The sequence below is a fragment of the Bufo bufo genome, chromosome 5 (assembly GCF_905171765.1).
Source record: "Bufo bufo chromosome 5, aBufBuf1.1, whole genome shotgun sequence".
Taxonomy (NCBI): Eukaryota; Metazoa; Chordata; class Amphibia; order Anura; family Bufonidae; genus Bufo; species Bufo bufo.
The window spans coordinates 24,202,006-24,216,563 of record NC_053393.1 but is presented as its reverse complement, the minus strand read 5'-3'; the positions used below and the strand labels follow the sequence as shown (position 1 = coordinate 24,216,563).

General features: G+C 46.4%; 1 protein-coding gene across 3 annotated transcripts in view; it reads right to left on the bottom strand.

Moving 5' to 3' along the window:
- Window positions 1-14,558, bottom strand: part of PTP4A3 (protein tyrosine phosphatase 4A3) — a 65,413-nt gene that overhangs the window by 39,225 nt on the left and 11,630 nt on the right. For 2 of the 3 annotated variants that reach the window (XM_040432134.1, XM_040432140.1), the window contains exon 2: window positions 1,982-2,015. The exons of the other annotated variant lie outside the window; for it this stretch is intronic. The gene's annotated coding sequence lies outside the window, so the exon portion shown is untranslated. The remainder of the gene's footprint in view (window positions 1-1,981; window positions 2,016-14,558) is intronic. 3 annotated transcript variants of the gene reach the window in all.

The following is a 14,558-nucleotide window of genomic DNA, read 5'->3' as shown; positions in this document are numbered from 1 at the left end:
AAATGATAAATGTCTGATCACTGGGACCTACAGTGATCACAAACACAAACGTCACAGAGTAGCGCATGCGCAGTCGCCTCTCCATTCACATCTGTGCGCCATCTCCAGCAGAAGTTTAGAGCTTTGGCCACCCATGTGCGACGCTGCTCCACTCTCATATGGGACCCCTGCTTTCGTGATTTAATTTTTCTCATTGACTATACAAAAGCAAATAAAAAATTACAACGGCAAGAAAAATATCCTCTATTATGTTAACCTTCTCATGCCCTGATGTTAATGTGGTATCAGTGGTTTCATATAAATATGTAATATCCAAGTGATAATAAATGCCCCGCGTCTGGTGCACGAGAGGCCCCCCCGAGTGCCCATGGGGCTCCCTATGACATCACTGACGGATAAGGCCACACTGGGGTCATGGGAGACGGCCGTGCTTTGATGATCCCTCTGCCCCGATCCGAACCCACAGCCGGATTTTCAGCAGAGTAAAAAGGAGAATATTCTGGCTCAAAAAAAAAAAGAAACAAAAATAATTAGATTTGCATAAACACCACGCAGCGTTTTATTCTTAGCCGAAGAAAATCCTCGGAAACACAATGTTCCGGAGTTACTGAGAACTGATGCATTAGCAGCGCGACGTGAAGAGGTGCAAGAGCCTGTAACACCCTCCCGAAATATCTCACCAAGGTTACAGCAGCAACAGAAGTCATCTGTCTGATCGCAAGGGTCAGGAGGTGGAATAATAATGGACAGAACAATAGCCTTCTGAAACACTCTGTGCTTCTGGGAATGTCTCCTCTCACTACGCAAGAGCCAATACATAGGAAAGATCGGCCAGGGAAACCCGATCTGTGTGTCGGCGGCATCACCAGGGCCAACCACGGCTCCCCCGACACAAACGGACCACCGCAGTCATGTATGATCCAGTCAGTTCGGATCTGATCACGGAGCTACTGCAGGGCCCATCATCATGTGGGTACAGTACCGCAGAGCCGCGGTCCGATCAAGACCGCCTGGACCATAAATTACTAGGATACCGTCACTTCGGGTCACGAAAGTCCAGGTCGGCCCCAGAGACGCGGCCGTGCTGCTGTGGAGTCTGCTCCTCCCACAAGACCAGCACACCCCTCTCCTGAAATCCTCTGTTCTGCTGTGGACCCTGCTCCTTCCACTAGTTAACACTCAACCTGTGTCCTCTCCACAAGAACAGCGCACTCCTCTCCTGAAATCCTCTGTTCTGCTGTGGACTCTGCTCCTCCCACAAGACCAGCACACTCTTCTCCTGAAATCCTCTGTTCTGCTGTGAACCCTGCTCCTTCCACTATGTAACCCTCAGTCTGTGTCCTCTCCACAAGAAAAGCGCACTCCTCTCCTGAAATCCTCTGTACTACTGTGGACCCTGCTCCTTCCACCAAGTAACTGTCTGTGTCTTCCTCACAAGATCAGCACACTCCTCTCCTGAAATCCTCTGTGCTGCAGGGGAACCTGCTCCTTCCAGTAACACTCAGTCTGTGACCTCCTCACAAGATCAACACAATCTCCTGAAATCCTCTGTGCTGTGGGGAGGACCCTGCTCTTTCCACTATAAAACTGTAGATGGCAACCTTTTACTCGTCTCCATCCCCCCCCCGACCACATCATGGCTCCGCCTCGGTCACCGCTCCACCTCATCAATATCATGAGTGGACAGGTCTAGATGTGGCCCAAGGACAAGAATGGCGCAGTATCTGTAGGCAAATAAAAAAACAAAAAAAAGCAGCCCTCTTGCACTAACTTATACAACCCCCTCATAAACCACTTTGGTCTCCTCCGGTCATGGACTCAACCTGTTCAACTGCAGGGGTGTCAGTGTACCAAAGCCAAAACACTGTGGGACGGTCAATAATGGGTTAAAGGGAAACTACGACAACAAGACGTTTTACTTCCTATAGACAGTAAGTATCGAACGCTGAAGGAAACCTATAAGACCATGACGAGCACTTACCGACCAATGTCCCGTCCTGAAGCTCCAAACCTCCCTGTAACAGATAAAGAAACACAGAGACTTGTCACTGACCGATACAAGTGTACCGAAATAATCTACAAAGTGTCAGCGACCAAGAACTGCTTAAAGGGGCGTCCTCATCTCAAAAGCAGTGGATTAGGCATTTCTAGGGTCTACAAGCAAAGTTGTGTCTGCGGGGGGGGGGCGTCACAACGCTAAGAGGATTCCCAACACAGTGCAATGCCCCATAGGGTCTGTATGGCAGCAGGTAGGTGCAGCCGAGTCACTTCACACCACCTGCTGTAAGGTGAATGGCGGATACAGTGTAACAATCCGGCAGAGCGGTGAGCGCAGCGCGTGATCCTCATTAAAGCATTGTCTGCACCGGATACCACTGCGCAGGACAGGCTACGGACAAGGCAACTGCCTCTGAATGGAAACTAGAGAGTGTTCTCGTAAACCGACAGCAAGCGGAAATCTTGAAAACAGTGAGGAATTATGAAATGAAATCTGATTGAAAATTGTAGAATTTTTCACAGAGATTTAAAGTCCATCTGTCCGCAGATTTGTCCCTATGACACCGGCTGACCTGTTACATGTGCGCTCGGCGTCTGTTGGTCCCATGTTCCTATGTGCCCGCGCTGCTGAGAAAAATGATGTTTTATTATATGCAAATGAGCCTCTAGGAGCAACAGGGGCGTTACCATTACACCTAGAGGCTCTGCTCTCTGTGCAACTGCCGCTCCCTGCACAGTGACAGGACCAGACAATGAAAACCTCATCACATCTGGTCCTGTCAAAGTGCAGGGAGCGCAGCAGTTGCAGAGAGATCAGAGCCTCTCGGTGTAATGGTAACGCCCCCGTTGCTCCTAGAGGCTCATTTGCATATAATAAACCATCATATTTCTCAGGAATGCGGGCACATAGGAACATGGGATCAACACAGGCGCCGAGCGCACATGTAACAGGTCAGCCGGTGTCATAGGGACAGAACTGCTGACAGACGGGCTTTAAGGCCTGTTCATCTAAAACCTTAAACCCCTTTAAGAAACTGGAGGAACTTCATTTGTTAAAGGGGTTTGTGGGATTCAGAATCCTGATGGCCCATACTTTAAGACAGGGCATCGATATCATATTGGTGGCGGTCCAACCACCCCCCCCCCCCCAAGTTAGCTGTTTGTAAAGGCCGCAGCGCTCTTCACTGTATACCACGAGTAGGTGCCTTGAATTCAGCAGCGGTGGTCGTGCTTGCACACCAGCCTATGTGCGTTACCGCGGTCCCAGGGACCAGTGAGGCAGATGCTTTTCCCCCATAGTGTGCAAGCCCGACCACCGCTGATGGATTCAAGGGTGGTCATAGCCATGGAAACGAGCAGTGTATAATGTGATGGAGAAATAAATCAAGCTGAAGTGAGACAACCCCTTTAAGGGTTAAACCTATCACCTATACACAGAATGAGGGATAAGTTACTGATCGGTGAGGAGCGGACGGCTGTGACTCCACTGATAATGAGAACCGGATACTACACCGATTCCCTCCCCCCCCCCCCCCCCCGAATTCAAAGGAGCAGTAGTCAAGCGAGATCTCTACGGAGCTACAGGCGACTATGGCGCTTGGCTGTCTCTGGCAGCAGCAGCGCACATGTATCCGCCACTTCATTCAAACCATGGAACACAGGCCCCTATCCTCGTGATGGTCGGGGGCCCCAGGATTCGGACCATCACCAATCATGCACTCCTGCGGATACGGGAAAGGTTACCTCTTTAGACTCCAGCTTAGAAGAACTATGAACGCAGTCCTCTGGAATCAGGAGATATACCAAAGGAATATTTCTGCTGGATCCACACAAACCGCCGCTCCAGCAGCGTTCCCTCAGCACGTGTGGACAGCGCGCACCCAGGTGTCGGTATACTTTTGCTCCTGGTGTACATTCACTTACAGCCGCGATTCTCTGCAGTTCAGTCATTATAAACCAAGGAATAATGTGCAGGAAGCTTTTAAATCTTCAGAAATGTTCAGATGCCCCGCAGCACAGCTCACATTCCCACACAAAGAGCCGTAAAAACCCCCGCCAAGCGCTCAAAGCCAAAGCGTCACATACATACTTCTATACAAAAGGTAAAACTGCGACCCTGACATCAGCCGATGAGAACCCACTGCCAATGACTGCCGAAAATACTCAGTGCTACATGACAATACTCCTGTACTCCAGTATTATAGTAGTGATATTCCTGTACATAGGAGCAGTATTATAGTAGTTATATTCTTGTACATAGGAGGCAGTATTATAGTAGTTATATTCTTGTACATAGGAGCAATATTATAGTAGTTATATTCTTGTACATAGGAGCAGTATTATAGTAGTTATATTCCTGCACATAGGAGCAGTATTATAGTAGTTATATTCTTGTACATAGGAGGCAGTATTATAGCAGTTATATTCTTGTACATAGGAGCAGTATTATAGTAGTTATATTCTTGTACATAGGAGCAGTATTATAGTAGTCATATTCTTGTACATAGGAGCAGTATTATAGTAGTCATATTCTTGTACATAGGAGCAGTATTATGGCAGTTATATTCTTGTACATAGGAGGCAGTATTATAGTAGTTATATTCCTGTACATATGAGGCAGTATTATAGTAGTTATATTCTTGTACATAGGAGCAGTATTGTAGCAGTTATATTCTTGTACATAGGAGCAGTATTATGGCAGTTATATTCTTGTACATAGGAGGCAGTATTATAGTAGTTATATTCTTGTACATAGGAGGCAGTATTATAGTAGTTATATTCTTGTACATAGGAGGCAGTATTATAGTAGTTATATTCCTGTACATATGAGGCAGTATTATAGTAGTTATATTCTTGTACATAGGAGCAGTATTATAGTAGTTATATTCTTGTACATAGGAGCAGTATTATAGTAGTTATATTCTTGTACATAGGAGCAGTATTATAGTAGTTATATTCTTGTACATAGGAGCAGTATTATAGTAGTTATATTCTTGTACATAGGAGACAGTATTATAGTAGTTATATTCTTATATATAGGAGCAGTATTATAGTAGTTATATTCCTGTACATAGGAGCAGTATTATAGTAGTTATATTCTTGTACATAGGAGGCAGTATTATAGTAGTTATATTCTTGTACATAGGAGGCAGTATTATAGTAGTTATATTCTTGTACATAGGAGCAGTATTATAGTAGTTATATTCTTGTACATAGGAGGCAGTATTATAGTAGTTATATTCTTGTACATAGGAGCAGTATTATAGTAGTTATATTCTTGTACATAGGAGCAGTATTATAGTAGTTATATTCTTGTACATAGGAGCAGTATTATAGTAGTTATATTCTTGTACATAGGAGCAGTATTATAGTAGACACATTTTTGAATATAGAGTATAGTAGTGCAGTGCTTTGCCGGGAGAACAGCAGAATACAATCTGGTGCTCAGTACGGGTGTCACTTGCTCCAGTCCACTTGCTGTCCTGAATTATAAAGTGATACAGTGAAAACAAAATAAATAAATAAATTTAACACCCGAGTCTGATGAGATACTGGGGAAACGTAAACAAGATTTTCGAAACTGATTAGGCAGCGAGTCCTTGGGAGGATTTTAAAATTAGTATATTAGGAATTCATAAGCAGCAATCATAAAAGGATGACATACTACCCCCCTGTACTGGGAATCCAGATGGTGTGCGCCTCAGCGAGGGGAATCGCGTCAGCACGGCTATAGATACACTCACAGCCTTCCGTTTGCTGGGCACATGTATTTTTATGTCAAAATAAATAGTAGAGGTCTTGGCTCGCTCTTTGCTTTGGAGACCCCAAGCGTTTTCTGGCAACCTTCAGAGCAGCGAGGACAGACTCTTTCAGTACACAAGCCAATTCACCAGCCACTGATCACGACAGAACCTGACCTGGGGTTTAGAGCCCGGGACGGTCCAGCCATCTCTCAGAGTTCCTGTGTGAACCATGAAAAGTTCTGCTGCCAAACGAGGAGGCTCAATATTTCCCAGGAACCTAGAAGTTGGTTCATTTTAACACTCAATAAAAACACACACACAAAAAAAAAAAATATATGTAAAAGGCGAAAAGTCAAAGATAAAGGGAACCAAGAGTCCAAAACAGATCAGAACCCAACAACTAGAGGAAGTCAATTTACATGGAAACATATGGTCAAATCATACAATGGCCACTAATATTCAGTGTAAAGAGTCCACAGACCAGCTGTAGTCAATATGTGGCCTGATAGCTGCAGCGATCACAACCAATACCATGCTGGGACTTGTATCTTGTACATAGAAGGCAGTATTATAGTAGTTATATTATTGTACATAGGAGCAGTATTATAGTAGTTATATTCTTGTACATAGGAGGCAGTATTATAGTAGTTATATTCTTGCACATAGGAGGCAGTATTATAGTAGTTATATTCTTGTACATAGGAGCAGTATTATAGTAGTTATATTCTTGTACATAGGAGCAGTATTATAGTAGTTATATTCTTGCAGATAGGAGCAGTATTATAGTAGTTATATTCTTGTACATAGGAGCGGTATTATAGTAGTTATAGTCTTGTACATAGGAGCAGTATTATAGTAGTTATATTCTTGTACATAGGAGCGGTATTATAGTAGTTATATTATTGTACATAGGAGCAGTATTATAGTAGTTATATTCTTGTACATAGGAGGCAGTATTATAGTAGTTATATTCTTGCACATAGGAGGCAGTATTATAGTAGTTATATTCTTGTACATAGGAGCAGTATTATAGTAGTTATATTCTTGTACATAGGAGCAGTATTATAGTAGTTATATTCTTGCAGATAGGAGCAGTATTATAGTAGTTATATTCTTGTACATAGGAGCGGTATTATAGTAGTTATAGTCTTGTACATAGGAGCAGTATTATAGTAGTTATATTCTTGTACATAGGAGCGGTATTATAGTAGTTATATTATTGTACATAGGAGCAGTATTATAGTAGTTATATTCTTGTACATAGGAGGCAGTATTATAGTAGTTATATTCTTGCACATAGGAGGCAGTATTATAGTAGTTATATTCTTGTACATAGGAGCAGTATTATAGTAGTTATATTCTTGTACATAGGAGCAGTATTATAGTAGTTATATTCTTGCAGATAGGAGCAGTATTATAGTAGTTATATTCTTGTACATAGGAGCGGTATTATAGTAGTTATAGTCTTGTACATAGGAGCAGTATTATAGTAGTTATATTCTTGTACATAGGAGCGGTATTATAGTAGTTATATTATTGTACATAGGAGCAGTATTATAGTAGTTATATTATTGTACATAGGAGTAGTAGTATAGTAGTTATATTATTGTACATAGGAGTAGTAGTATAGTTTTATATTCTTGCACATGGGGGCAGTAATATAATAGTCATTGTCTTTCCCATAGTGGTCATTATGATGGCATTAATAAAAATACAAGAATAATGGAGTACATTAAGGGCAGTGTGCACACTATAAAGTACCAGTACTACATAATATAGAGTAAAAGTGAGAAATGACTACTGATTATAAAATTAATGCTTTACACAGGACTATTGCCTGGCAGATTATTGAGAATAAACATTCATATGAACGTTCGTTCCCCTATAACGGTGCCACCAATCACCCAATGAACAAGAAAATTGTGAAATAATGGTTTATGCGGACACCCATTGTTTCTGGGCAGAAGATGGTGCTGCATAAACAGCGACTTGCTGGCCAGAAACAATGCATCTCTATGGGGAGGAGCGACTGCAGCCATGACCCCTTGTCTCCACACAGTGGAGGCGATTGCTGCCTGTAAACGCATCTCGCACCTCCTCTGATGAGCAGGCAATTATCTGGAAGGAAAGGTTCCTTCCCAATCATTGCCTGTCCAGTTGGCGTGTGTAAATGCAACATTGTATCTAGTGAGGGACAGACCGCAAGTTGTACACTTTATGGGCAATGGCTGCTGGAAATTGCACAGATCAGCTTCTCATTGCACAGGCGGACTGAATGTTGGGGGCTGGGGAGGACTTCAAAGGCATTCCAAGTATCTGGTGAGGATGAAGTGGGAATTACAGGCACAATGCCGGCCCCTCAAAGACCAGCTGCCGACTAAGAGCTGGGTATAATGCCCGGCCGGAGAACACTGGCCCACATTCCAAGCCTTTCTCCGCATCAAAGACGTTTCTCTTCCTTTCTCTATTCACACTTAAGTGATATGACGGTGGCATCGGAAAGACCAGGATATTACAGGAGGCGAGCCAACACACCGCAATAAGGATGAATTCACACACTGCGGTAACTAGCTGCCGCATTCCACGGTGTTCAGGCATTCTTTACAATACATTGGATCCAAGCTGTGCCGCCGCCACGCAGAAGACAGACAACGGGCAGTGTCGAGAGCTGCCAACTTTAAAGTCTTCATGTTGGGTCTGCAGGTCAACTTTTTTTTTTTTTTGCTTTTATGGTCTACCTCCAGGAACTAAAGACTTCTGGCTGATTAACCTCGTACCACGGTGAAGCCGCTCCGCAGAACACAAAACTTAGTGAAGTCAAGCATTGGAAAAGCTTTCAATGACTATGGTGAAGGTAGAAGGAACAGTCGTGACATGACACTCAGGAGGTCCTACGAAGCTCAGCAAGAAGGTACTGTGGAAACCAGAAGTCCACAAATGCTCCTCAACATGGACACGGCAGCACCAAGAAGTAAAAGTTGGGTAATAATGGAAATCACAGGATCGACAGACACGTTAACGAAACAAAACATTCAGTATCGAGCACCACGTGCAGAAATACGCACATGCCATCAACGCGGTTATTAATGGTTGTCTGAGGAATGTTCTGAAACGCTGAATGCACTCGGACACGTAAATCATCAAGATCTGCTGCTGGCAGCCACCTTTACAATTGCCGACCGATGACGTCCCAGATGTGCTAGATGGGAGACATGTCCGGAGATGCTGCAGGCCATCGTAGCACATTGAGGCCATGCAGACTGCTCACCGGCGGCCTGGTGATGTCCTGATGAAAGACGGCTCTTATCCATCGCTCCATTCATGTCTACAGGACTGCTGGAGATTGGCGAGTTACGGGCTCTGCTTCTCTTGGGAAGTCCGAACTGGACAATATGACGTTTATGGAATAGCAAAACAACATGCCAAAACTCTGGAGTCTCACAAGTTACAGTGGAAAGAAACCTTGCATTGTTAGGATCCATCTAGCTACTGGAGCAGAACCAATGTAATCGTGATAGGACACACCGGTCAGTTGTGAGAAATCAGATACCGAAACCTCATGTGTCAGAAAATGACATTCGGGGTGTCCGAGGCTGGGAGCGGCCATCAGCGTTCATTTTCAGAAGTGACAGCAAAGCACGAACTCTTGGGAATCCTACATTATAAGGGTCCATTCACATGTCCGCAAAATGGGTGCGGAACAGATCCAGACCCATTCATTTTCAATGGGGCCGCAAAAGATGCGGACATCACAGTGTGCTGTCCGCATCCGCACATCCGTTCCGCAAAAAAATAGAACATATCCTATTCTTGTCCAAGAAAAGGCATTTCTATTTAAGGTGCCGGCCATGTGAACGGACCCTAAACCGTTCCCTGCTAAGGGGTCATCAGCATTGGACAACGCATTTACAGGCGGCAGGTTTCCAGGCCTCTCAGCATTGGATCCATGGATTGCAATGAGACCCCAGTGGTCTTTGCTGTCGGCTCATGCCTCCGTATGACCCTAATGGGTAATAAAAGGACCCCACAAACTGTTCCTGCACCACCTAGTCCTGGTCTCCTTTCAGGTTCTAGTAGCCCTCGTGAACAATGTCAATGGTCTTCAGGCACAATCCGTGGAATTTCTGCCCTTCACTAGCCGGAGATGGCTCCTAGCGTTTAACGCAAATCCCTAAGCTAAAAATATTTTTATTATTGATGTTCTACGAGAACTGGCTATGAAAAAAAATTTAACTGGATAAGCATGTGCTGACTGAACGAGTCATCTGCCGACGGCTATGGACACCTCAAGTCTTGTAGATATCACCGACACAAGCCGACAAGGGATACTGGACTTGCTCTTAACCAGTGGAGGGACCCCCAAAGACCTGGGCCCAGAGGACACGGCTCCTGATCTGCTTCTTCCAAGGTGTCCAGAACAATCTGTCCTTTGCTGGTTTAGGTTGTCACGTAATCTGCAAGGTAAGGAATGTTTCATGGGGGGCAGGAAACCTGCCAACGACATGGACTAAATTTACCAGCTGATCTGGCCTTTCCAGCCCCGACCCCAGGGCGAGGGTAAGAATCCAGGAGCGAACAGGACAGCAGCAGCTGGCTGCGTGCGTCCGATATTCCTGCCCCAACTGCTCTCGTATGCTCGGCCCTCCAAGGTCACAGTCAGGGTTAAGACATCAGCAAAAGGCAAGGAAAAAAAATGGGTCTTACGCAAATATAAAATCCACACCGAGGGGCAGAGGGAGAAACGGCAAGTCCTTGGCGAGGAGATGTTGTGGGTGGCAGACTGGCTCATGGGAACAAGTCTCAGTCCTCCGCCGCAGCTGGAGCGCCCCCCCCCCTCCTATTTACAAATCACCTTCTGCTCTCTGGTCTTAGAGGGTCTTACCCACAAAAACTCGCAGCACTCCTAAGGCTACTTTCACACCAGCGTTTTTTGCTGGATCGGGCAGGGTTTAGCAAAAACGCTTCCTTTACCGATAATACAACCGTCATGAACGGATCCGATTGTATTATCTTTAACATGCCCAAGACGTAACCGTCATGAACTGCATTGAAAGTCAATGGGGGACGGATCCGTTTTCTATTGTGTCAGAGAAAACGGATCCGTCCCCATTGACTTGCATTGTGGGTCATCATGACAGATTGCTCCGCACCCCATGACAAAGAAAACCGCAGCATGCTGAATGCAACCAAACGGAATGGAACGCATTTTGGAGCGCTCCGTTCTGTTCAGTTACGTTTTGTCCCCATTGACAATTAAGGGGACAAAACGGAAGCGTTTTTTTTTTTTTTCAGTATTGAGACCCTACGACTGATCTCAACACCAGAAAATAGAAACGCTAGTGTGAAAGTTTACTAGACACTTCTCCGCTGCACCAACTAGCACGTTGGGGTTGTTTTCGTCAAAGGATTGGTGGCCGTTATGTGGGACATACCCTTAAAGGGGTTATCCAGGGCTTAAAAGGGTTGCCTCACCTCAGACATTGGGGGCATACTGCTAGGCTATGCCCCCAATGTCAGATAGGTGCGGGTCACATGCTCGATGCGCCCGCCCTTACTTTGCTGGCTCTGTTCTAACGATAGCTGAAGGTCCCAGAGGGGGACCTGCTCCTATCTGACATTGGGGGGCATATCCTAGTGATATGCCCCCTATGTCTGAGGTGAGATCCCTTTAAATATCGACGTATAGGAGCGATCCGTCCCATTGAAATGAATCGACAGCTTGGGTGTACTTACACCTAGGGTTGGACGATATCAAAAATATTCAGACGATATTAAAAAATGTATCGCAATATCGATATAGATCGCGATAAATACCCGTTTAAAAGAAAAAAAACACAAGGAGACGTTATACTGCGGGGGGGGGCAGCCACAAGGAGACGCTACACTGCGTGGGGGCAGCCACAAGGAGACGTTATACTGTACGGGGCAGCCACAAGGAGACGTTATACTGTGTGGGGGCAGCCACAAGGAGACGTTACACTGTGTGGGGGCAGCCACAAGGAGACGTTACACTGTGTGGGGGCAGCCACAAGGAGACGTTACACTGTGTGGGGGCAGCCACAAGGAGACGTTACACTGTGTGGGGGCAGCCACAAGGAGACGTTACACTGTGTGGGGGCAGCCACAAGGAGACGTTACACTGTGTGGGGGCAGCCACAAGGAGACGTTACACTGTGTGGGGGCAGCCACAAGGAGACGTTACACTGTATGGGGGCGGGGGCCACAAGGAGACGTTACACTGTATGGGGGCGGGGGCCACAAGGAGACGTTACACTGTAGGGGGCGGGGGCCACAAGGAGACGTTACACTGTAGGGGGCGGGGGCCACAAGGAGACGTTACACTGTAGGGGGCGGGGGCCACAAGGAGACGTTACACTGTAGGGGGCTGGGGCCACAAGGAGACGTTACACTGTAGGGGGCGGGGGCCACAAGGAGACGTTACACTGTAGGGGGCGGGGGCCACAAGGAGATGCTATAATAAAGTCTTGTGGCCACAGGCCACCATACATACAATACTACTTTACGATATACTTTTCCCGCGGCTGCCTCGCTTGTGTGCTCGGATTCTGACATCAGATGTCGGTGGGCGGAGATTTGAATATGGGAGCGAGGAGGAGGGAGAGCCGGGGGCTGCGGGAAGTAATACGTTTGTAATTTTGTCATCAGAGCACACGAGCGAGGCAGCCGCGGTAACAGTCTCTCCAGAGACACCAGTGCTCACACAGAGTTCGCCACATATACAATAGAACCGGCACAGAGGGGTGACGGAAGGTGATGATGTCAGATGGTGGGTGGAGTCTGGAGACTTGACTAAGGGAGGCGGAGCAAGAAGGAGCCAGGAGCGAAAGGAAGTAATGTTTGTACTCAGCGCTATGCAAGGTGCACGTTTAGAAGTGGTCAGCGCACATGACCGCTTTGATGACATCACAAAATACCACGGTAATTAGGAAACAGCGATATCGCCATTTTTTTAATACCGCGGTATATCATGATACCGGTATATCGCCCAACCCTACTCACACCTGCTCACCGCTGCAGATGCAACGGCGAGCAGGTAAACAATGAAAAGCAGGCAGCGCTGGCCTTCTCTTCAAACAGCTGATCGGCGGGGGTGCCGGATGTCGGACCCCAGCCGATCTGATATGGATGACCTATCCTGAGGATAGGTCCTCAATAAATATAACTTAGACAACCCCTTTAAAGTGGTAGGATATGCCCCCATCGTCTGATAGGTTCGGGTCCCACACCTACACTGAGAACAGAGCCCCGAAAGTGGTGGAGGGAAGCTTCCCTCCTTTCATTTCTATAGGGCCACCGAAAATTGCCGAGTGCTGGCTCGGCTATTTCCGTCGGCCCTATAGAAATGAACAAGAGCGATGGCTCAGCAAGCGCAGTGCGCTCCCATTCACTACTACGGGAAGAGTGCTTGGTGGTGGCCGGACGTGGGGACACCCAAGGTCCTCCGGCCACCACCTTCCCCGCTCCGTTCTAGCTAGGATATGCCCCCATTGTCTCAGATGGGAATACCCCTTTAATGTGGGCTCCTCCTTACTGTAAAACATATGTCCTCCGCGGAGGTCTTTCTGAAGTTTCTGCAAAGACTGCAAGACTTAGGCCTCTTTCAGACGGGCGTTGCGGGAAAATGTGCGGGTGCGTTTCGGGAACACCCGCGATTGACGTCACCACAGGTCCTGGAATGAATGCTCACCACAGGTCCTGTTCAGCAAAGAAGGAGACAGACGAGATGCCGGCAGCGCCAGCAAGTGGATTAAGGCGAGTTAAATTATTTTTTTTTTAACCCCTCCAGCGCTATGGCACTATGCATTCTGTATTCAGAATGCTATTATTTTCCCTTATAACCATGTTATAAGGGAAAATAATAATGATCGGGTCTCCATCCCAATCGTCTCCTAGCAACCGTGCGTGAAAATCGCACCGCATCCGCACTTGCTTGCGGATGCTTGCGATTTTCATGCAACCCCATTCACTTCTATGGGGCATGCGTTGCGTGAAAAACGCACAATATAGAGCATGCTGCGATTTTCACGCAACGCACAAGTGATGCGTGAAAATCACCGCTCAGGTGCACAGCCCCATAGAAGTCAATGGGTCGGTATTCAGTGTGGGTGCAATGCGTTCACCTCACGCATCGCATCCGCGCGGAATACTCGCCCGTGTGAAAGGGGCCTTACATTGTCTTGCTTCTATCAGTCCGTTAATGAGGCACATAGAGTTCGGCTTAGTATTTTGATGCAGTAAATGCCATAGAAGCGAGATGAATAAAATCTTGCGATATTTGCAGAAATATAGGAGTTCTCTTGGCTCCAAAAACCTGAACAAGGAAACCTAGCCTTAAAGGGCGTTATCCAAGATTTGCAGCCATCCCGTGTGGCCGTCACTTCTGGACATGCGATCTCGGCCTGGGGTTAGAACCTGCAGCGAATGCGCAAGTCTGAATCGCTCGCTAGCGCTTTGGCGAGAGATTCAGACTCGAGCTTGCGCTGCAGGTTGTAATCGCAGACTTGAATCACAAGCCCAATGTATGGCACATGATCCTGGAAGTGGAGGTCGCACAGGATTGTGGCGCACCTTGGATAACCCCTTTAAACCATAGGGATCAGCTGTAATCACTGATGAACGCAGGTGGCAGCTACGCATTTTCCCTACAGTGGCCACTGCAGGAGAAATATGGTATTACACCACAACAATTGAGTCCTGAAGATCTGGACTTGCACACTGGCTAATATACACGGGAGCCTTGACAGGGTGACATACGTCACCCCGTAAGACGAGGACTACATCCTCCACATTCCTAAT